General features: G+C 39.5%; 1 protein-coding gene and 1 long non-coding RNA gene across 10 annotated transcripts in view; one reads left to right on the top strand and one right to left on the bottom strand.

Annotated features, from left to right (window-relative positions):
• The window catches only part of NTNG1 (netrin G1), a 371,792-nt gene that overhangs the window by 72,991 nt on the left and 276,332 nt on the right, over positions 1 to 22,469 (top strand). The gene's annotated exons all lie outside the window — the stretch shown is intronic.
• On the bottom strand, positions 9,785 to 22,454 carry LOC139182181 (uncharacterized). The gene is made up of 3 exons (XR_011565769.1): positions 22,324 to 22,454; positions 21,812 to 21,875; positions 9,785 to 10,567 (listed from the first exon to the last, which is right to left on the bottom strand). It is a non-coding gene; the product is annotated as an uncharacterized lncRNA (long non-coding RNA).

Below are 22,469 nucleotides of genomic sequence, written 5' to 3'. Positions count from 1 at the left end.
ACATGCATATCAACAGTTATTATAATTCTAGTTCCAGTGGCTCTGCTGCTCTTGCCTCTGGTATCCACAGAGGAATGGTTTCTGCAGGGCACTGGGCACCCCACCTCCCTACTTCTTGACACTGCCCTGGGGACAGAACCAGTGCTCAAGTCCTTAAGGTGCCAAAATACTGTGCATCCTCTGAAGACTGCAAAGCATTGTTTGATTCTGCAAAGCTCTGATTGATGCAGAAAGGGGAGAATGCTTCTTTGCTCACTTTGTTAACCTTTATCAAATATGTCCCGGAACAACACAGAAGGGGACTCTTTCATCTGTTTCCATCTATTGTCTCATCCCAGAGGTCTGGCTGGGAGACATGTGCAAGTGTCCAGCCCTGGGCTGCACTCAGACTCATGGCCACCTTCCAGCACCAAGGCTTTCTTCCTGGGTTAGGTTTATCCGCTCTACTCTCCCTTCCCTTAAGCAGAGTCCCTTCTAGAAAGAACTTCAGTCATGTCCAAATCTGTGTGACCTTAAGGACTGTAGCCTGCCAGGCCCCTCTGTCCATGGGATTCTCCAGGCAAGAATACTGGAGTGCAGTGCCATGCCTTCCTCCAGGAGATCTTCCTGAGCCAGGGATCATACCCAAGTCTCTTACATCTCCTGCATTGGCAGGCAGGTTCTTTACCCTTAGCACCACCTGGGAAGCCCCATTTAGCATGCTCTATTCTCCCTTCCCTTCTGCAGAGTCCCTTCTAGAAGAAACTTTAGTCCCTCAGGTGGGTGATCTTTTGCAGGGACACACCCTCCCTTATATTGTCAAGGTGACAATATACAGCCTTGACACAGTTCATCTGACAGACATGCCTGCTCTCAACAATACCTCAGGCTTCTGCAGGCTCTTCCTGGGACCCCACACACTACTGTCCCCATTCCGCTGCCCACATATCACAACATGTGTTTGAGAGATTCCTTTCATAGCCAGTAAACGCAACTATATAAGGGAAATAGATAACATTCCCGGTTATCCAGAATCCAACAACTAAAGCTCAAATTTTACATTTTGTGTTCATAACTTTGTTTCCATGGCTTCTGAGATTGCAGCTCTTCTGTTTCTTTTTAAAAGAAAAGACTTACTTTTTTTTTTTTTCCTTCCTTGTTGCATTCACTTTTATCTCTCAGTTCAGTTCAGTTCAGTTCAGTCGCTCAGTCGTGTTCGACTCGTTGCGACCCCATGAATCGCAGCACACCAGGCCTCCCTGTCCATCACCAACTCCTAGAGTTCACTCAGACTCATGTCCATCGAGTCAGTGATGCCAGTCAGCCATCTCATACTCTGTCGTCCCCTTCTCCTCCTGCCCCCAATCCCTCCCAGCATCAGTGTCTTTTCCAGTGAATCAACTCTTCGCATGAGGTGGCCAAAGTATTGGAGTTTCAGCCTCAGCATCAGTCCTGCCAATGAACACGCAGGACTGGTCTCCATTAGGATGGACTGGTTGGATCTCCTTGCAGTCCAAGGGACTTGCAAGAGTCTTCTCCAGCACCACAGTTCAAAAGCGTCAATTCTTCGGCGCTCAGCTTTCTTTATAGTCCAACTCTCACATCCATACATGACCACTGGAAAAACCATAGCCTTGACTAGACAGACCTTTGTTGGCAAAGTAATATCTCTGCTTTTTAATATGCCATCTAGGTTGGTCATAACTTTCCTTCCAAGGAGTAAGCATCTTTTAATTTCATGGCTGCAGTCACCATCTGCAGTGATTTTGGAGCCCCACAAAAATAACGTCTGACACTGTTTCCCCATCTATTTGCCATGAAGTGATGGGACCGGATGCCATGATCTTCGTTTTCTGAATGTTGAGCTTTAAGCCAACTTTTTCACTCTCCTCTTTCACTTTCATCTAGAGGCTTTTTAGTTCCTCTTCACTTTCTTCCATAAGGGTGGTGTCATCTGGATATCTGAGGTTATAGATATTTCTCCTGGCAATCTTGATTCCAGCTTGTGCTTCTTCCAGCCCAGCGTTTCTCATGAGGTACTCTGCATATAAGTTAAATAAGCAAGGTGACAATATACAGCCTTGACGTACTCCTTTTCCTATTTGGAACCAGTCTGTTGTTCCATGTCCAGTTCTAACTGTTGCTTCCTGACTTGCATATAGGTTTCTCAAGAGGCAGGTATCTCTATTTAACTACATATACCCTCATGACATTGACCCTGGGCCCTTGCTCCTCTATTCTGGCCTGCCTCCATTTGGAAGCTTTACCTATTGCTGTGATTATCATGCTATGGCAATTAACCCTTTCTCTTTTGGTCAGTAATGCATTTTGACATTTTTTTTGATCCATTCAGTGAATGTTTTTGAGAAACCACTATATGCCAAGCACTCTAGTCATAGATATGCTTTAGAGTATATTCTTGAGGGAGGCAAATAAGGAAGCACATCATGATCTAATGGGGACTTTAAAAAAATTTTTGTTGGACTATAATTGATTTACAATGTTGTGTTAGTTTCATGTATTCAGCAAAGTGAATCAATTATACATATCTCCACTCTTTCTTAGATTCTTTTCCCATATAGGCCATTACAGAGTATTGAGTAGAGTGCCCTGTGCTATATAGTATGTCCTTATTATTTATCTATTTTATATTTAGTAATGTGTATTTGTCACTCCCAGTCTCCCAATTTATTCCTCCTCTGCCATAACTGTGTTTGTTTTCTACATCTGTGACTCTATTTCTGTTTTATAAATAAGTTCATTTATACCATTTTTTTTTAAGATTCCACATATAAGCAATAATATATGGTATTTGTCTTTCTCTGACTTACATCACTCAGTATGACAATCTCTAGGCCCATCCGTGTTGCTTCAAACGACATTATTTCATTCTTTTTTTATGGCTAATAATCTATTGTATATGTATATATTCAGTTCCGTTCAGTCGCTCAGTCGTGTCCAACTCTTTGTGACCACATGAACTGCAGCAATCCAGTCCTCCTTGTCCATCACCAACTTCCAGAGTCTTCACAAACCCATGTCCATTGAGTTGGTGATGCCATCCAACCATCTCATCCTCGGTCGTCCCCTTCTCCTCCTGCCCTCAATCTTTCCCGGCATCAGGGTCTTTTCAAATGAGTTAGCTCTTCGCATCAGGTGACCAAAGTATTGGAGTTTCAGCTTCAACATCAGTCCTTCCAATGAACACCCAGGACCAATCTCCTTTAGGATGGACTGGTTGGATCTCCTTGCATTGCAAGGGACTCTCCAGAGTCTTCTCCAACACCACCGTTCAAAAGCATCAATTCTTTGGTGCTCAGCTTTCTTTATAGTCCTGCTCTCACATCCATACATGACTACTGGAAGACCCATAGCATTGACTAGATGGACCTTTGTTGACAAAGTAATATCTCTGCTTTTTAATATGCTATCTAGGTTGGTCATAACTTTCCTTCCAAGGAGCAAGCATCTTTTAATTTCATGGCTGCAATCACCATCTGCAGTGATTTTGGAGCCCAGAAAAATAAAGTCAGCCAGTGTTTCCACTGTTTCCTCATCTATCTGCCATGAAGTGATGGTACTGGATGCCATGATCTTAGTTTTCTGAATGTTGAGCTTTAAGCCAACTTTTTCATTCTCCTCTTTCACTTTCATCAAGAGGCTCTTTAGTTCTTCTTTTCTGCCATAAGGGTGGTGTCATCTGCATATCTGAGGTTACTGATATTTCTCCTGGCAATCTTGATTCCAGCTTGTGCTTCCTCTACATACATATATATCACATCTTCTTTTTCCAGTCTTCTGTCAATGGACATTTAAGTTGTTTCCACATCCTGGCCATTGTATACAGTGCTGCAATGAGCATTGGAGTGGTGTATCTTTTCGAATTATTGTTTTCTCCAGAGATATGCCCCAGAGTGGGATTGCTGAATCATGTCTAACTATATTTTTAGTTTTAAAAGGAACTTCCATACTGTTCTCCATAGTGATTGTACCAATTTACATTGCAGTTGACAATATAGAGAGCTCCTTTTTCTCCACACCCTCTCTAGCATTAATTCTGACCAGTATGAGGTGACACCTCATTGTAGTTTTGATTTGCAGTTCTCTAATAATTATTGATATTGAGCATCTTTCATGTGCTTTTTGACCATCTGTATGTCTTCTTTGGAGAAATGTCTGTTTAGATTTTCTGCCCATTTTTTGATTGGCTTGTTTGTTTTTTTGATATTGAGCTGTATGGCTGTTTGTATAATTTGGAGATTAATCCCTTGTTGGTTGCTTTGTTTGTAAATATTTTCTCCCATTCTGAGGGTTGTCTTTTCATTTTGTTTATGATTTCCATTGCTGTGCAAAAGCTTTTAAGTTTAATTAGATCCCATTTATTTATTTTTGTTTCTATTTTCATTACTTTAGGAGATGGATCAAAAAAGATTTTGCTGTGATTTTTGTCAGAGTGTTCTGCCTATGTTTTTCCTAAGAGTTTTATAGTAATGGTGACTTAAGATAGCCGTATGTTAAAGATGTTAAAGGAGCATCTGTAGAGGGGACTCAGTGTAGACAGGGAAAGAAAGTCTTCTTGCTTTGACTCATTGGTTTTTCCTCTGCTCAGCGCTCACTCATTTCTCACCTTGTCCTGATAACAACCTCTGACACAAGACCTTGTCTGAGCCCGTTAAGGCAGTCCATTCTGCTTTCTGTAATAACAGGTCCAGCAATAGAAATATGACCTATTTGGGCCAATGAAGGCACTTCTCTGCAATTCTCGTGAAAGAATTCTCTTTTCTACTTGGTCCAGAGGCAGCTGCCTGCAGCCATGTTCCCCTACATGAAGAAAGCCTGTCTCTAAGGGGAGAAAATGAAGGTACTCTATTTGGGGAAGGGGCAGGGAAGCAAGGTCTGGAGCAGTCTGACCGCAGGTGTGTCATTAAAGCAGGCAGTGCCTGAGCCCAGGTCCATAGTGATCCTCTTTGTCAATGCATCCCTTTTTGTTTAAGTTTTTTCAGGTTTTGTTTAAGTTGGAAGAGTCAGAATTTAGTCAACTGCAACTGAAAAAGGTATGTATGATTTAAATGTGTCCTAAAGTAGAGAGATAAAGGAAGAGGAGAAGAGCATTACAAAAAGGGAAGCCCTGTTGGAGAAACATTTTGGGATGAAATCATGCAAAGGAGTTTGAAGTGTTAATCTGATGATAATAATGTTTTTAGATAAATGGGTTAATGACTATACTTAATACTGTATTGAACACTAGAAATACGCTGAGCGTAGATTTCAGGTATACTCATCACACACAAAAATGCTAAGTATGTGAGAGGATGTGTTAATTAGCTTGACTGTAGTAATCATTTCACTATATATATGTATATCAAATCATTGGCTAGTACACATTAATTATATTCAACTTTAATTATATATGTGTGTGTGTGTATATATATATATGAAATATGGCTTAGGCACCTTCATCTTGTTTCACTGGTGTCGTTTGGGAATGGCCTGGAGTGGAACAAAGCTGAAGGCAAGGAGAAAGGGTAACTTCTGTGGCAACCCAGTCAGAAGTAACAAAGACCTGAATTAAAGCAGTGGTCCTGGAGACAGGGGAAGGGGATAGCTTTCAGAGAGGATAAAGACATAAAACTGCCAGGATCAGGTTACTGATGAGGGTGAGTAAGGGAGAGGGAGAACCAAGGCCAGCTGTGGGTAGAAGAAGGTACCCTTGTGCTGAGAGGGGATCCCAGGAGGCAGAGAGGAAGATGGGAAGATCTGAGGGAAGGTGAGGTGTCTACTGGAGCACCTGAGACTCAGACTGTCCTGTGTCACTGCCCGAAGAATCTTAATAAAACACTATTTTCAATATACTTCTTCATCTGTGGAAAGGTTGCACAGGGAGGATAGGTTTAGATTAGTTGTTCTTGAAGATTTCTTCAAGTGATTTTTTTAAAAAAAGAATTGATTATATGTCACTGCCAAGGAATTTACACAAAAGTTTCAAATTCTAACCTCTCTGCCTGGCTTTTAGGCCTTCCATTTTAATTTGGGCCTCTGTGCCTTTCTAATGTTGTTTATTGCTGCTTCCTCTGCCACACTCTGCTCTAGGGAGAGCAGTACCTCCTGGGCTCCTGTGGATGCTCATCCGGAATCCCCTGTACCATTTCTTTTACTCATCTACTGGCTTAGCTCAGCGTATCCTCCCTTTTCTTCAGGGTGACTCCCTTCTCCATACTGTCCTCTGTATTGTAGCCCTTGGATATCTTCTCTGAACATCCGCTTATTCTCAATTCTTACTGAGGAATGCAGTTTTATATGATATGTGTTTTCTATTATTTAGAGCCCTAATTATTTTATGTATAGTTTGCTTAAGGGTTTTTGATGTTTGGAGCAGGGCTGGGTGAGTTGGAGGAGCATCATATAAGCCAGTTTATTTATATATGGCTTTCATCTCTGATGGAATTGTCTCGCCCTGGCTTTGCCAAAATTACATCAATACATCCTTAAGAGGTAGTTCAAATTTTTTGTCTCATCTAAGCCCCAGACTGAATTAGTCCTTCTCTTTCCATATGTATTATATGTGACGTGTATACTTTAATGGGCTTCCCTGGTGGCTCAGATGGTAAGAATCCACCTGCAATGCAGGAGACTTGGGTTCAGTCCCTCATTTGGGAAGATCCCCTAGAGAAGGAAATGACTACCCACTCCAGTATTCTTGCCTGGAGAATCCCATGAAGAGACGAGCATGCTGGGCTACTGTCCATGGGGTCACAAAGAGTCAGACATGACTGAGTGGACTTAGCAGAAGCATATGTACTCTGTAATGTATAACCTGTACTTAAGCATGCATATATAAATGTGTATCTATGAGCATGTCTCAGTTGTGTATCTCAGTCTAAACCAACATCTTGGATAATACATACAAGAGGCAAACAAGTTCATTTTAATATTCTTAAATAACCACACCCAGTGTAATTACTACTTGACCTTTGAGAAGATTTTTGCAGACAAGAGGATCTCATGTTTGTATCCATGGAATTCGATTAGCATGTTGCAACACAAGGATAGAAGGTTGAACTCATCCAGAGAATAAGCCCATCAGTTGACAGAAGGCAGGTGATAAGATCTCTCACCAGATTAAAAAGGGAAGGGCAGCAACTCATTAGGAAACACATAGATGTCTGCTTAATTACTTGAAAAATGTCTGAGCCAGTACATTTTATGACACCCAGAGGGTATAAACATGCCCATAAATTTAATTAATTTTCTTTCTTCTTTCATTGCACCTGTATGGCCTAAAGGAAAAGAAGTCTAATGAAACTACAATCAAGCACTTCTGCTGGACTTCCACAATTCATTTGGGCAATATTCAGAAAATGAAATACTGAATTTTCCATCAGTTTATGGGGAGAAATGTATTTGGAAAAATGCAGCCAAGCAGTCAAATTATACCTATGTCAAATTCTGATCAATGGCTCCCTCAGCTTTATTTCCAAAAAGAGTTTAAATCTCTTTATAGATGTATTAAAATATATTTAATACTCATAAATCTCTAAGGGGAAAATCAGCATGAGATATTATCATTTTCCTAGAGAAAAGCATTATATGAGAACAAGAGGCTTAGGAGTTGGTCAAACCTTCTGAGCAAGTAATCCCATTTGCTTTCTCTTACAGTAGCATAACCCACACATTTTTGTTAAAAATCTTTTAAGTCTGTTATATTATTATTTTATCAATTGCAGAGTTAGTAGCAATAAGTATGCTTGAATACCTGTTATAATAATATTATATCACCTAATGAGTGTGCTATTTATCAGAGACTAGTACTTTCCATATCTTATCTTGAATCCTCATAACAACATTGCAAGGAAAGGATTATCCCTTTCAGAATGACTCCTTAAGAGATGCAGGACTTATTCAAGGTCACATAGCTAGTAAGTGTTGAAACTGGGATTCAAAACCAGGTCTTTTGGGCTCTAAAATCTGTGCTCATTTTAGTTTGTTTTATGAACAGTAATGTCAAGTCATTTTTTTTCCTTGTTAACTCAGTAACTCCAAACATACAAAAAGTCCATAGACAATACCCTGCTTTTGTAAAAGAATCTTGACATTATTGAGCTTTGAGTAGTGAATTATTTATTGGAGCTTCTGGACTTAGCCTGTTTTCTCAAGAGTTTACAGAGAAGGACTCCAGCTGCATGTGATTCCATTTAACTTAATATATATTTCTCTGTGTCAACTTGTCCTTACAATAAGCAAGAAAGGGCTTCTTACGCATGTGGTGTAGAGGAAAGGGAAAGCAAAACATCGTATATCGAGCAGCTACCATGTGTCCATTATATGCTCACCATTTGCATGTATTAACTCACTCAAAGCAAGTGCGTGATGGAAGTGACCACTGAGAGGCAATGCCCACTGGATATACCCCAAGGTAGTTCTTCTGCTTACCTTAGAATTCTGCTTTTAAAAGACACAGTGGAAAATGCCAAGCTTCACAGTCAAACATATTTTGGGATAATTTGAAAATTGCTATTAGATAAAAGTGAAATGAAATATTTTTATTTAGCTGTTATTTTGTCATGAAACACCATAGTTAGTGTTGTTCTCAATTTTAATCTCTTGTAAACTCATTGACTGTTAATGTTTAGTGGGCTCATAAACTAATTTGAATCGATCTGATTCTGCACAATCAAGCCCATTATACTTGTTTCAATTTTTTGCATCATGGCTCTAACATCTGGAAGCTCTGAAAAGCACAGCAGCCTGTCTAAAGAGACCGCCACAAGAAATCATGTTAAAGGACATATTATTAAGACTTGGCTAACCATTGGCACTAAAGCTCCTACCATGCTTTCTCAATTTCTGTATTTCACATCTCAGGGATGGAGCATGTGTGGAAGGCAGCTCCCAAAACCATACTTGGGAATTGCTTTTCCCCAAACACATTCTTTTCTAGGTACCTACTAAACCCTCCCTGCCTCTCACGCTCCCTCCCTTCACCTGGTTTATCTCCCCAGTGCTGTTACTAAATATCTATCACTAGTTCCTCATTGACATTTTGGACCTAATTGGGTCTAGCTAACAAATTCCTGTGGCAGAGTCAGAAAAAACTTTCGAGTTCAAATTCTTCACCATCATGTAAGTCTCAGTATGACTCTATGCCTTTGTGTTTTCTCTAATAGTTATTCTTTGAAGAAACTAGTAAACAAGTTATTCTGCCTTTGAAAGTGGGACATTTTTTAAAAGAGTCGGCCTGAAATTTTATATCATCCATGAAAGTGAAAATGTTAGTCGCTCAGTTGTGTCTGATTCTGCAACCCCATGGACTGTAGCCTGCCAGTCTCCTCAGTCCATGCAATTCTCCAGGCAAGAATACTGGAGTGAGCAGCCACTCCCTTCTCCAGGGGACCTTCCTGACCCAGGGATTGAACCTGGGTCTCCCATATTGCAGTCAGATTCTTTATGGTCTGAGCCGCCAGGGAAGCCCGTGTCAGCCGTAGCAAAGGGGAATTAAGATACCAAATTCATTCACATTTTTGCATTCATTTTAAACCTTGATTTAGATTAAAATATGTTTTCATTTTTTGCCATTTAAAATATATCCTTGATATATAGTGTCAGCTTTTGTGGATATGCAGGGCTTATAGGTAGAGAGAATAGTCTTTGCAGTCTGACTGCATGCCCTGACTCTACCCCTTAACTAGCAGTGTAACCTTGAGAAATTCTCAGCCTTCTTGGACTGATTCCTCATTTGCCATACTATATTTCATAAGATTCCTGTGAACATTAAAAGAATTAGAATATTTGGCACAAGTGTGTGCTTAACAAATTTTATTTATTATGATGATGATGCATTTGTTAGTTCTTAAAATTCACAATCAAGTGCTATATTCCTGTTGTGGAAAGAAAAAAATATACAAAATGAGTAAAAGTGACATATATTTTCCTAGAGCCTACCACTAAGAGGCAATTTGTGTTACCACTTTCATCTGTTTTATTCCAGTTTCTAACAAACTCTTCCACTTATAATCAGTATTGTTGTTGTTGTTCAGTTGCTCAGTCGTGTCTGACTCTTTGCGATCTCGTGGGCTGTAGCACACCAGGCTTCCCTGTCCATCACTATGTCCCGCAGCTTGCTCAAACTCACGTCCATTGAGTTGGTGATGCCATCCGACTGTCGCATCCTTTGTCACCCACTTCTCCTGCCTTCACTCTTTGCCAGCATCAGGGTCTTTTCCAATGAGTCAGCTCTTCTCATCAGGTGGCCACAGTATTAGAGCTTTTTGGTTATTATCAGTGTAACCTTGAGCAAATCACTTAACTTCTCTAAACCGTGGTTACCATGTCAGTAAAATGAGGATGATTATATCACCTACTCCAAAGGACTGTTGTGATGATTAACTGAGATATCGCATGTGTTTACATGCTTAGCTGGGTACTTGGCCTGTGTTTACATTGAAACACATGAATTACTAACATTCACCATATTTGGCCCATGGAAAAGACAGTTTCATTCAGTTCAGCCTCATGTGAAGAGTTCTATGTAGAGCTTTTATGATAATGCTTTGCAGGGTTGTGAGGATACACAAACGGGGAGGCCACAGTCCTATAGGCAAGAGAAAACATTCACTTAAAATCAAACTAACAAGCAAACGTTTCTAATGTAAAACTGGTGTGTGCCCTCACATTGGCATATGTTTAGTGGCAGATGATGGCAGTGGAGATAGACCACACTGTCTGAGAAGATTCAGGGCAGCTATATGGCAAAGGTGACAGCTGAGCCAGACTGAGAAATGCCTAGGGTCTAAACCTACCAAAATGCAAGGAAAGGGCATTTTAGGTAGAGAAAACATTTGGAGCAAAGAAAGAGCAGTAGCTGCAGACACAGTGTGCCATTGGTTTGGTCAGAACGTAAGGTGTGTGAGGATTGGAGGTCCTCCCTGAACACAGTACCATGCTCTTGGCTGGCATCTGGTATATACTGGAGCTGTTCACCGTTTGTTGGGTCAAGTATCCAACAGCTTTCTATTAACTGATAGCCATTAAGTAATTGGGGATGAAGAATGTTGTAGTGATGAAAGCCAGTGGAAGTAACCTAATTTAGAGGAGAGCATAAGAATTTGGGCAGATTCCATCTAGGGCCTGAGTCTGGGGAATGAGAAGTCCAGTGGTACTTTTTGGAATAGGAGCAAAGGAAGTGATGGGTGAGAAAGGGTGATTATCAGAATTCATTTTGGGGCACACCAATTTGTAAGTCTAGTAGGAAGCTCAAAATTTAGTCCTGGAGCTCAGAAAGAAACTGAAGATGTGAGATGGGCTTTAATTTCATTTTAAGAGAAGGGACTCTTGAGCCAATGCTTTTCTAAATTTAGTCAACTTTGGAATAACCTAGAAATGATGTTACAAGGCAGATTTCTGGGTCTTATCTCTCCAGATTCAGATCAAAGGGTATGTTTGGAGGGGAACTGAAGAATATGCAATTTGAAAAATTAGCTTAAATTACTCCACTGTGACTTTGAGCAAGTCATTTATTCTGAGTTTCAGTTTTTGCCCATATTAAATGGGAAAAATATCTAACTTTGATATTTGGTGTTCTCTCCTCATTTTGGTAGAAATAAGGAGAGAAAGCACAAGGAAAGCAGCTTGTGATGCGGGTGGCTCATAAGTAGGTTGTCAGTTGGAAATTTTGGTGTGGGGGTCGGGGTGCAGACACACGGGGAGGCATGTAAATTGAGGAAGTAGAGAGTTTCTAGGAGAAAGTATGGTCATCACTGTATCTTGTGTGATATTGCAAGTTGATCAAAAAAGGAGAAAATGAGAAAAGGCTGCTGAATTTAACAAGTGGAGGTCATAGCTGAGAATTGTATATGTGGACAAGAGACTAGGGAGTGAGGAGACTGGAAGCAGGGGAATGAGTATCCTTTGGGTTTCCCAGGTGGCTCGGTGGTAAAGAATCCACCCGACAAGCAGGAGACATGGGTTTGATCCCTGGGTTGGGAAGATCCCCTTGAGAAGGAAATGGCAAACCCACTCCAGAATTCTTGCCTGGAGAATCCCCATGGACAGAAGAGCCTGGAGGGTACAGTCCATGGGGTCACAAAGAGTCAGACATGACTTAGAGACTAAACAGCAACTGAATGTCCTTTACTTGTTCAAGTACATAAGCATATTTAATGACATGGAAAAACACTAGCTGGGTTTTCTTTAGTAAGATATAGTATAAATCAGAATGACCCTATGTTTTTTCTAAAAACATTTGTATACACACATAAAGGGTAGATGGATATATTCTAAAATGCTGGATAGGTTATATCTAGGTAGTTGCATTAGGGTGATAATTTCATCCTTTTGCTTAACTATATTTGCTAACTTTTTGATAATTGACATATTGGTTATAACAAAAATAAAATAGTAAACAGTGTTCTTTTTAACATTTAATAATTTTTTATTTATTTAATTTTGGCTGCACTGGGTCTTTGTTCCTGCATGGGCTTTCTCTAGTTGTGGTAAGCAGAGGCTACTCTCTAGTTGGAATACACAGGCTTCTCATTGTGATGGCTTCTCTTGTTATGTATCATGGGCTCTAGTACGCTCAGGCTTCAGAAATTGCAGTTTGCAGGTTTAGAGCATGGGCTCAGTAATTGTGGCACACAGGCTTAGCTGCCCCGTGGCGTAAACATTGTTCTTGCATGATGTGGATGACCAAGAAAGTTTAGTATCTCTGATGGTAACGGGACTAAAATAAAGGACTTTATTTTTTATTTTTAAAAATCATAGAACATTTTTGTTTGCTTGTTATACAAGGTAGAGGCAGAGTGAGGTGTGGATAAAATCCAGGAAGAATCAGTTTGGGATTGTGTCAGATTAAGGAGTGAGCCCTTGGAATGGGGAAGGTGTCAGTTTATGAAAGAATGGGGAGAAAATTGATGAAAATAATAATGACAACTTGTGGAATAAAGGTATTACTTACATGGGAATTTTAAAAATGTTAGTTGCTTTGAGATGCTTTTATTAGAGGAAAAAAAGCTATGGATTTGATCCCTAATGGGATAGTTAACTTCTTCGCACTTCTATAGGCTAAATAGTTTTAATGTTAGCCTTCTGTTTTATAAAAAGATGCCTAGGGTAGCAAGGGATGACATACAAGAGAATTCATGGATCTCTGAAAATGTATTGGCATCATGCCAGGAAATGCTCATGGGTATGCATTTGCCAAGTCTGACACAGCACCTAACCTTACCTGAAGATCTGTTTGAGAATATAAAACCCTAAATTAAGGCTTATGTTCTGGGGATTTCTCTCCTTGAAAAGGACTGTCATCATAGGTTTGCTTAGGAACATCCGAGAAACACATTTTCAAGAAAATTGATGCTTATCAGGACACTTACATGCATTGGTCATTAATTTCTAAGTCTGGTAATTTAGGACACATCTCCAAAGTAATGAGTCTTAGTTTCCCGGACGTCAGGTTGTCTCACCCTCTCTGCACAGTGAACTCCTCAAGAGGATGGTGAAGCACAGTCCCCTGAGTTGTTTGGGTAGCTTCTGTGGTCAGACATCTGTTGGTTCCTAAAGATTTTACTAAATAGGATTTGATTCAGTTTCCCTGCCTAGAATGCTGCAGTTTTGAATGCTCCCTACTGGGTTACTGTCTTCTTTTTCTTCTGAGGTATTTCATGGTATTTAACAGAATCTACAGGATTGTAGTATGTTCATTTAATTATGAAAGAATAACAAGAAATTAAATTGCATCTTAGTTCACATTCTGGTACTAAGACAGCAATCCATTGCACTTAAAAATATGGATTTGTGTGTCAGAAAGAATCTAGTTTGAGACCCACCTCTGCAAATTATTAGCTCTGAGACTCAAAGGCTGAGTTTCTCATCTGTTGAATGATAGTCACTTTCCTTATAAGGTTAGAGTGGGTACTAAATGGATAATGCATGTTTATCAATCAGTACAGTATCTAGCATATATATATATATATGGCTTTTCCAGTGGCTCAGATGGTAAAGAATCTGCCTGCAATGCAGGAAACCTGGGTTCGATCCCTCGGTCGGGAAGAGTCCCTGAGGAAGGGAAAATGGATAATGTATGTTTATCAATCAGTATAATATCTAGCATATAATGATATGTTTAATAAATGTTTAATAAATGTTGTCTACTGCTACTGTTACTCTTAGTCTGCATATCCAGAGAATATTTCTGAAAAAAGAAAAAGATTGTCCCAAGGGAAAACACTTATTTATTATTAGACCAAAGTATAAGGTTTAAATGTGATGTAACTGAAGACTTAGCAGTTCCTTTTCAGTGGTGAAAGATTCTGGATAAGAGCTTGACTAGGAAGGGGCTCTCAAGACAGTTCTAGGATCAGCAGATATCATCATAGGCTATCACAGGATATTTCTATCCATCTCATAGATCAGAGGCAGGTGAGAAGCTCCTGCTCACAGGACAAAGAAATACGGAGTGAAAAATGTAAAAATCAGTAAAGAAAACTTGCCTATATTCACTGATGGCTTCTCTATGAAAAATATATAAATATGTCTGTGCAAGCCTTTTAGAGAGTTAAGACAACATGGATTAAGGCTTCACACATGGTTTTGGAATTAAACAGATCTAGGTTTGAATCCCAGCTAAATCACATTACTAGCTCTGAGCATGATACTATGTAAACCATAGCTTCCTTCTTTTGATGGAATTAATTCAGATGCTGAAAGCAAATTAGCAGAGAGCATGGCATGAGGTAAGTAATCAATATGTTCGTCATATTTTTCTGTATATGGAAAATATGACGTTGGTGTGTATCCAGGCAGACAAAATCTTTCTATCCCAAGGAAGTTCTCATGTGTATCCAGGTAAAACTGAGAATTTGTTTTCTAATCCTCCATTACTCTATTGATCTAGAAATTTTGAATAATCCAGAGCTTTTTTTTAAAACTAGAAACCCTCCTAAATAATTAACGTTTTAATTGCCCAAATAGCCACCAGCCAGAACCACAGACTAAAGAAGTATAGGTGAAAGCCTGTAGAGACCATGCTAGTTGGGACCAGTACTGTTCTAAGCACCTGGCAAATAATGTTACCTGCAGACCTCACGTTAATGCTTTGAGGTACACAAATATCATCTGTATTTTATAAACAAATGGTATGAGATTCAGAGAGAAGAAGTATCTTGTCCAAAGTTGTGCAGCTTGTGAGAGCAGGCGGCGTTTGAACTGGGGTCTATTGTCTTTAAAGCCACTTTTTATCCAGCGTCAACTGTGTAGCATATACAAATACAATATATTATGACTATATGATAACGTCCTGGTGAACTCTGTGAGTCTTAATTTGACTAAATTGATCCCAGATGTTAAATGCTAAATTTAACATGTTCTGGGGTTTTTTTCCCTCTGCTATTTAAATACAATCATTAACACAGGTAGGAAGTAAAATGTTGCATTTGAGATAAATGCCACCACATTCATATTCCTTTTTCCCTCTCTCATTGTATAAGAGAAGAATTTGTCATTAATGTGACAAAAGTTTTATTTCTCAGAAATAAAACGCATGTCGATTCACACGCCTCCAGGGCAGTCTTGTACAGACGTGGAGCTGGGCACGCAGCAGGCGCACAAATGGCAGTTTCCTCCCAACTGTATTCCTAGCAGCACCACTATCCTTATCGCCTAAGTGGTCTCTCCAGCCCCCATCAGCCTAGGGGTGAAATACAGGGTAACAAACACTGTTTCTTTGACTATCTGCCCATTCATTATTGAGTGTCCTCTATCACTCTAAAGATTTCCTCAGTTATTCCAAGGAGATTTGCTCGCAGTCTTCATAGGTACCAACTTGTATGTTCTAACTTCCCGAAGTGATGGCACCTGTGGTTATCTTTGATGACCTGCGATGTCTGTGAACCTGCTCCCACTCTTGGTGCCTCCAAGCAAAGCTACAGAGTCTTAAGGGTACTGCTTACAAAGAGAGACCAATGGTTTGTTATGTTCTCTAGAAATCCTGAAGCCTCAAAACTACTTCTGTATAATATTTTTTGAGTGATAGGGAAAACCCAGTTCTCCACTTGAAGATTTTGTTCCATAAACTGTAGTGGACCTGAGTAGGGTTGTGGGGTCCAACTCCCTCCTCCCTGGATCTAAGTTTTAGCCCTCTGTCAAGCGGTAGTGTGGTCATGGGCAATTACTTAATCTCCCCCTTTGGCTGGGTTTCTGATCTGTAAAGCGGGGCTAACATGGTACTTTAACTCACAGGGTTGCACCTGGTCCAGAGTGAGGGCTCAGTAAATGTTGACCACTGTAATTATTATATGACTATTGAAATGAAACTGGTCAGGTACCCAGGATAGCACAGAGATTTTAATCTGCTCTTTCAGTATATGTGTCGAGCTCCTCTCCCTAGGACTCAGCCATGAGCTGGAGGATGCCATGAGTAGTAAGCTCTTGGCTTTATTAAAAAATGTCCTGTTCTCTAATTCTTTAGCAATAACCTTTCATTGTTTTCATGTCCCTCATTATTCCTTCCTTAGGGTTCACTCTTGCCTAGCTAGTTCCCCAGTCCCTTGAGCAAATCAATCCTATTGGGTCTGTTTCACCAGGCATCCAAATAGACTAAGATGTGTCTGTCTTTTTGACCTTCAGCTAGAGTTACTTTTGGCTCAAATTTCAAACAAGCATTCTCTCTCTGTGTGTATGTGTTTTTCTGTCTCTTATAAACAGAGACTTATATTTTTGGCATCAGAAACTTTTCATTATAATTTGCTTGTAAAATTAACTCTGATATACTTGACTACTTAAATCTCTTTCAAAGACACTTTGTCAGTGGAGTTTCAATAGAACGTCATTTGAGATGATAGTCACTTACGTGAATCCTCCCAGATAATCTTTAAATGATGTTAACTGGTTCTTCTTGAACCTTACCTGAAGCCAGAATTCAAAACTAATGGAAAGATATTCTTAGTAGTTTATTAAAGAACACTTATTTATATGAATTCTAGATAGCAATCACCAATGCTTCCTTTGTTCTTATTCAAATACTACATAAGTGCCAGACAATCCATATAAGCTATTCTTGCATCAATGTAAAACATTTTTTTTTTTTTTTGCTAGATGAGACCTGAATCACAAGGATTCTTTTCTAAAGGCAAAATTTAAATAATACCTCTACGACAAAAATAGCACTGTCCCTTTCACTGATAACTCATTTGAGGTTAGGATTTAGAGTTAGTCCAGAGTTTCGTTAATTTGTTTCTCTTCTCTCCCATGTTCTTGATTTCTCTTAATATTGAAATACTGATCAGTGTTTGCTTTTTACGTACTGGGAGATTTTAATCTATGAGATCAGACTTCATTGTTTTTCCGTGAACTATAACATCTGTTTATACAATCGCTTTTGACCTAACACATCAGAGAAAATTTCTATCTTGGTTATAGTATTCCTTGCATGTTTAGAGAAAGCCAGACATTCCTGTGAAAGCACGGCTCTAATTTCTGTGATAGGTTATCTCAGACATGTGGAATCATCACATCTTCCTAGAAACTGAGAAACAATAATAATAATCATTGGCCAAGTGACTACTACATGGCATCTACTGGACCAAGTTTACAGTAACCTCAGATAAATTAATAAGGTAGATAGTGTCATTATTCTTGTTTTATACACAAGGAAACTGAGGCTGAGGGAAGTTAAATATGGCATTGTTCCTCCAAGTCCAGATGTTAAAAGATTCTGAATTCTGATAAGGCTGTGGGGCCTGGATCAGCGAAAAGCTCTCCATCAGCTCGTGAGGTGTACCATTTAGCTTCTTGTGTATGTGAACGCAGTGGCCAGACCAGAGTGCAGTGAATGAGGTCATGTGCCGGTGTGGTCAGCCTACCAGGTAGAAGCGTTACTCCCTGAGCGCGTCTCTGCTGTTCTGATCATTGTTCACAACATCCAAGTAACTGCTGTAAGTGGAGTGAGGGCCTCCTTCTAAGCAGGAAACTGGTAAAAATGCCTGAGGATGTGATGAAATAAAGCCTCAGACTGTCTTCATGCTAAATCAGAGTTGCATAGTAAGCCCGTCAAGGTACTAGGCAGATTAGAACTGCTCATATCAAGCAAAAGACTTTGGGCTGGCAGCAAGACTAAGAGAGTGGAAATGTTACAAATGAAGAAAGGGTTTTTGCCTAGCAGTCCCATTTTGAATTGGTAGCTTCACTAATAACTGACTGAAGGACAATCAATTCTTTGCTCAATAAGTGAGTGCCCTCAGTTGATCCAGCGTTAGCCTTTTTGTCCACATGCTTGATGTTATTTTCTCATCAAGTATGCTTTCTTTGAAAATAAAAAAAAAAACAGCACACAATACAAAAGCTGGAAGGAGAGGATTCCTTCACTGCCCTCTCAGGCTCTTAATTCTGTCTGTCTGAAGTGACTTATTTATACTGCAAGAAATTATGACGTGTTTAGTACATCTCAAAGTTGTTTTCATTTATTTTTTTATTTTTAATTTATATTTTTATTGAAGGATAATTGCTTTACAGAATTTTGTTGTTTTCTGTCAAGCCTCAGCATGAATCCCCGCCATAGGTATACATATAAACCCCTCCCTTTTAAACCTCCCTCCCATCTCCTGCCCCATCCCACCTCTCTGGATTGATACAGAGCCCCAGTTTGAGTTTCCTGAGCCATACAGCAAATTCCCATTGGCTATCTATTTTACATATGGTAATGTAAGTTTCCATGTTACTCTTTCCATACATCTCACCCGCTCCTCCCCTCTGCCCATGTCCATAAGTGTTCTCTATGTCTGTTTCTCCATTGCTGCCCTGTAAATAAATTCTTCAGTACTGTTTTTCGAGATTCCATATATGTGTGTTGCTGCTGCTAAGTCACTTCAGTCGTGTCCGACTCTGTGCGACCCCATAGACGGCAGCCTACCAGGCTCCCCCGTCCCTAGGATTCTCCAGGCAAGAACACTGGAGTGGGTTGCCATTTCCTTCTCCAATGCATGAAAGTGAAAAGTGAAAATGAAGTCACTCAGTCGTGTCCGACTCTTAGTGACTCCATGGACTGCAGCCTACCAGGCTCCTCCATCCATGGGATTTTCCAGGCAAGGGTACTGGAGTGGGGTGCCATTGCCTTCTCCAATATGTGCTTTAGAATATGATATTTATCTTTCTCTTTCTGACTCACTTCACTCTGTATACTAGGTTCTAGGTTCATCCACCTCAGAACTGACTCAAATGTGTTTCTTTTTATGGCTGAGTAATATTCCATGGTGTATATGTACCACAACTTCTTTATCCATTCATCTGTCAATGGACATCTAGGTTGCTTCCATGTTCTAGTTATTGTAAACAGTGCTGCAGTGAGCAATAGGATACAGGTGTCTTTTTCAACTTTGGTTTCCTCAGGGTATATGCCTAAGTGTGGGATTGCTGGGTCATATGGTGGTTTTATTCCTAGTTTTTTTAAGGGATCCCCATACCGTCTTGCATAGTGGCTGTATCAATTTATATTCCCACCAACAGTTTAAGAGTGTCCCCTTTTCTCCACACCCTCTGCAGCATTTATTGTTTGTAAACTTTTTGATGATGGCTATTCTGACCACTGTGAGGTGATATTGTGGTTTTGATTTTCATTTCTCTAATAATGAGCGATATTGAGCATATTTTTGTGTTTGTTAGCTATCTGGATGTCTTCTTTGGAGAAATGTCTGTTTAGGTCTTTTTCCAACTTTTTGATTGGGTTGTTACTACAAAGCTACAGTCATCAAGACAGTATGGGACTGGCACAAAAACAGAAATATAGACCAATGGAACAAGATAGAAAGCCCAGAAATAAACCCATGCACTTATGGGTACCTTATTTTTGACAAAGGAGGCAAGAATGGAACAAAGACAGCCTCTTCAATGAATGGTGCTGGGAAGACTGGACAGCTACATGTAAAAGAATGAAATTACAACACTTCCTAGCCCCATACACAAAGATAAATTCAAAATGGATTACAGACCTAAATGTAAGACCAGAAACTATAAAACTCTTAGAGGAAAACATAGGCAGAACACTTGATGACATAAAGCAAGATCCTCTATGACCCACCTCCTAGAGTAGCAGAAATGAAGACAAAAGTAAACAAGTGAGACCCGATTAAACTTAAAAGCTTTTGCACAGCAAAGGAAACTGTAAGCAAGGTGAAAAGACAGCCCTCAGAATGGGAGAAAATAGCAAATGAAACAACTGACAAAGGATTAATTTCCAAAATAGACAAGCAGCTCATACAACTCAGTATTCATTTTTAAATGAAACTTCTGAAAAATATTCTGCTCTGACAGAAAAAAATAACTGGGGAAAGGCTTAGACGTAGAGTTAGTAGTGTGTTCGTCTGCTCCACAGGGACTGGGGAAGCTGATCCCTGTACTATCTTATTTTCCCTTCCCACCTTGCCAAAGTTTGCTATGCCATGACAGTTTGCAGAAACTTTGCAAGATTTTTTTTTTTTGCTTAAAAATATTTTTAGAGTCCCAAGTGATTCTTTCACATAAGTCATAGTGTCGTGTATTTCCACATTTACTGTGAATTCTATCGGAAATGATGATGATCCTCTAAGAAGGGGCTGGGGGAAAATGTGGTGGTTTTTCTCCTAGAGGAAAGAAATGCATTATCCCTCAGAGTTGCCCAGCTCTGTAGACCCATGGGAATATGTTAATAACCCTGAAAGGTGAATTTGTTTCTGAAGAACCACTGTTCTGTGGTCTCTGGGAATTTGGTTTGTTTGTACAGATGGCAAAGATTGGTCCTAGATTTCTTCACTAAGCAAAACGTGGAATACAAATTGAGCAAACTGAGAATGAAATATACTTGATAATATACTAATCACAAAATGTGTAGTTTCTTCTTATTTTTGCTGGATTTTAATTCCTGTTTATTGTACTGATTTTACAAGCACTTGTAAAACAGTTATGGAAGGTTGAATTCTTAAGAAATAATGACATCACAATACATTTGTACTTCTGGACATCCCTAGGCCTAACAGTAATATAAGGTGCCAGTATTATTGTGGGAAAGAAAGATAATTGCAGTGCCCTTTACTTGAGGTTCCAGTCAGCCCACTGATGGACTGCCTGCATCAGACAGAATCCTAGAAAGTCTGCAGTCCTTGCAGGATTTGCTCCACGTGGAAGACCAGAGACAGCTCTAGGAGAATAAGTAGGCTGAAGAGTGGGTATAGGCCATCTGGAAGCTGTACATGTTTAGGATTCTGGAAAGATTGAGTAGCATTTGAATGCTGACTCCATATATCTTAGCTAATCAAATTCTCTAAAATTCTGTTTCCCCAGTTTTGTTTTTTTTTTCCTTTCTTTTTGATTTTCCCTACTTTTTTTTTTTTTTTAATTTTAGGTACATTTCCTTGTATTTAAAAGGGGAATATTAATAATAATAGTCCTCATGTATTTCCATAATCTTCAAATCATGCACTATATAGGAATGTGGTTTTTAAACTATATTAGGAAAGTGAGTTATCCCAAAGCTTAGCATATTAGTTTAATGCAGTAGTTGGCAGTTGACTTTCTGGTTGGCCTTGGTAGACAATACAGCCCCATGGTACAATTGCTAATCAAACTCAAAGATGAGTGAGTTTAGCTTTCCTTGTGTCACATGGAATGGATAACTGGAATGAATAACTTTTAATGGGTTATCCACATTATCCATTTTGACTTCAAAAAGGGTATTGGACAAAAGAGGTATTGTGGTAGAGTGGGCACAAGCTTGGACTTTGGGGTCAGATAAAGATGAGTTTGAAGCCAGGTTCTCATAATTATTGAATGTGTAACAAAGTACTTAACTCTCAGGCCTTAGTTTCCTTACCTATCGAACAAAGGTAAGTATCTCCATCTTCCAGATTCATTAGAGAGATATTGCAGTAAACCATCTGTACAATAAAAGATGAATACAGTGAGCATATGGCCATTACAATGAACATGAAAGTTCATTGTAGTTAGTAAGTTCAGATGCTGGTGTAAACAGCCAGAGGTGCCCACCACTATGCCCCCTGGTAACCTCTCAGTCCTGGATGTGGCCTTCCAGGATGTCTTTAAGTCCAAAAAATAAGCAGTCTTTGGAGTTAAGCAGTTTAACTTCAACTCCTGACCGTCATTTACCACTAGTAAATAATGGTTAATTCAGATAAGTGATTTATGTTGAGTATATTTTTGTCTGTCTTTCCAACAGACTCTATACTTTTTTCTAGGATTATTTGTTGTATCTTAGGGCTAATTCATCTCACATGGCTAATCATTAGCTCCTTGTGATATGTATTATTATACATTATGAAATTAATTACCATTCTGAGAACTTCATCTATTATTAAATTACAGTACCTTACACAGAAGACAGACAAATAACCTTGGTTGGTGCTTGTCAAGTTCAGGCCAATAAGAAGTGGAGATTCAAGGAGGGCAACTGCTAGTACCTGTTAATCGGTCCTCAATTGCATGTGTTCCTTTTTCACTACCTTGGACATTGT

This window comes from Bos indicus, chromosome 3, assembly GCF_029378745.1.
Source record: "Bos indicus isolate NIAB-ARS_2022 breed Sahiwal x Tharparkar chromosome 3, NIAB-ARS_B.indTharparkar_mat_pri_1.0, whole genome shotgun sequence".
Classification (NCBI taxonomy): Eukaryota; Metazoa; Chordata; class Mammalia; order Artiodactyla; family Bovidae; genus Bos; species Bos indicus.
The sequence above is the reverse complement of the archived record's forward strand: the minus strand, read 5'-3'. Positions and strand labels throughout refer to the sequence as shown.